Source organism: Penaeus japonicus, unplaced genomic scaffold (genome assembly GCF_977035675.1).
Source record: "Penaeus japonicus unplaced genomic scaffold, GWHDUDI00000001_assembly GWHDUDI00000009, whole genome shotgun sequence".
Taxonomy (NCBI): domain Eukaryota; kingdom Metazoa; phylum Arthropoda; class Malacostraca; order Decapoda; family Penaeidae; genus Penaeus; species Penaeus japonicus.
Window position 1 is genome coordinate 23,644,440 of NW_028234411.1, and position 2,500 is coordinate 23,646,939.

The following is a 2,500-nucleotide window of genomic DNA, read 5'->3' on the forward strand; positions in this document are numbered from 1 at the left end:
GAGAGAGAGAGAGGGAGGGAGAGGGATGGAGAGGGAGGGGGAGGGAGGGAGAGGGAGGGGGAGGGAGAGGGAGAGGGAGAGGGAGAGGGAGAGGGAGAGAGAGAGAGAGGGAGAGGGAGAGGGAGAGGGAGAGGGGAGGAAGAGAGGGGGAGGGAGGAGGAGGTTGAAGGGGGGGAGAGGGAGGGAGGGAGAGGGAGGAGGGAAGAAGGGAGGGAGGAAGAGAGGGAGGAGGAGGGAAAGGGAGGGAGAGAGGGAAGGGAGGAGAGGGGGAGAGAGGGAGGGAGGAAGGGAGAGAGGATGAAGGAGAGAGAGAGGGAGAGAGGGAGGGGAGAGGAGGAGAGGAAGAGGAAGAGAGAGGGAGAGGGGGGGAAGGAGAGAGAGAGGGAGAGAGAGAGAGGAGAGAGAGGAGAGGAGGAGAGAGGAGGGAGGAGAGGAGAGGGAGAGAGGAGGGGGGGGAGAGGGAGAGAGGAGGGTTAGGAGATAAGAGAGAGAGTGAGAGGAGAGGAGAGAGGGAGGAGAGAGGAGGGAAGGAGAGAGAGAGAGAGAGAGAGAGAGAGAGAGAGAGAGAGAGAGAGAGAGAGAGAGAAAGAGAGAGAAAGAGAGAGAGACAGAGAGAGAGATTATTTAATGCACAGAAAAAGCGGAAGGCGTAAGACCTACCACTACCCAACCCCTATCTCTCTCACTCACTCTCCCTCTCTTTCTCTCTGCCATCTCTCACTCACTCAGTCTCTCTCTTTCTTTCTGTCTCTCTCTCTCTGTCTCTCTCATTAACTCACTCACTCACTCTCTGTATCTCTCTCTTACTCTCCCTCTCCATCTCTCTACACCCCTTTCTCTCTCTCACGCTCTCGTTCTCTATCTCTCTCTCTTTCTTTCCCTCCTTCTCACTCTTTCTCTTTCTCTCCCCCTCCCCCTCTCGCTCTTTCTCTCCTGACAACTCTGATTTAATTTTACAACCACAGTGATTTTCCAACTTTATTTTGATATCGTTCCCTTGAATATATCAGGCTTTAATTTTCTTAATATTCTTTGTCTTAAGTGATTCATTCTATTGTCTGAATATAGTAATGTCATTGATGCCATATATGTATCATAGAAATGTTATATTGATGTCAAATTTGTTGCCTGAAGATAATCTTAAATAATGCTCAAATATGTACTTAATGACAATGAAGATAAACTTTGTGAAATTAAATGAAACGATAACATCGCATTTAAATATTTACGCTCATAATTGCGAATAACAGCTACTAGTAAATAAAATTACACTGAATAACAAACACTCAGAAGTGGATTGAAATTAGCCGGGTGTGTGTGTGTGGGGGGGGGGGGGGCACAAACCCTTTTTGGCGTCCCCTTAAGATTATCATTAGTAATGGTAAGATTTAGATATGTCGTTAATATGTATTATTAATGGTAAGATATAGATATGTCGTTAAGAGTTTTAGCGTTTGAATAAGTGCTTTAGACAACCCTTGAGACCCACGCCCCAAAGTGTCAATTAAGTCTTCGCAATCGATCGACCAGCAAATCTTACGCTCAAATGTCATCAACAACAGACCTTCCTTTCGCTCTCACACCATAGATGTTCGGATTCGGAATTAACTTGCTTTAAGGCAGAGAATCTACGTTCAGCGGGCGAAGAGCTAACAGGAATGGCTAATGCGATAGCGTAGATTTTGCTCAAGACTGGGTAGGTATCCAGCAGATGGTATTATGGATGAGAAAAAGAAGCTGTAAAATATCAGAAAATGAGGGCATCTTATTGAGCTCTGCAGCCTCGTAGCTACCGTCACGACCTTGCCTGCAGCCGTTGAACTAATCTTTTACTTTGGAAAAACTCCTGCAAAACTCAAACGGTCTGCTGAACAGCGTATCAAATCAATGTCATACTTCTGCCAAAAAGCCTTCAGCTTTGGCTCCAGCTGTTCCGTTATCTCGTAGGTTTCAAGAAAGGTTGCTTGGAGATAAGAGACTGTATGATTGAAAAAAAGTTCTTATTCTTTGCAAAGCGAGTTTTCATTGAAGTGTCCACGACAACGCAAAACGTACCGCGGGTCCAATGCTCTTCAGGGGTTTGGCTGGCTGGTCTTGCGCTTCTTCCCGTCCATTCTGCGACGATGCTGAACTCTGCATTGAATCCGTTGCACACCTTGGATATTGCTTTCTACAAGTTGTACTTTAAATTTAGGGTTCGTTCTTAATCTCTATAGGTGCATAATTGTGTTGTCAGCCATTGCAAAGGTTTCTGCAAAATCTATACAGCTAGACTGCATATAGCGGCTCAGAGGACCTGCAATGGTAAAAAATTTCCTTGTAAAGCGAGGAACAACTTCGTTTCGATAACGTCTAGCATGCCAGCTGCCTTCGTTCTTTAATTAGACTCAAAAGCATTGTTGCCAGAAACAGTGTGTAACGTTACCATAACGGAATCATATCTTTCATGGAACACTGCCAAGAACATATCATCTCTCTGGAGCTCCATCTTACAGTGTTG

The 2,500-nt window shown here is 45.7% G+C and overlaps 1 protein-coding gene across 1 annotated transcript in view; it reads left to right on the plus strand.

Moving 5' to 3' along the window:
• LOC122253361 (procollagen-lysine,2-oxoglutarate 5-dioxygenase 2) overlaps window positions 1-2,500 on the plus strand; it is an 83,459-nt gene that overhangs the window by 78,062 nt on the left and 2,897 nt on the right. The window lies entirely within an intron of this gene.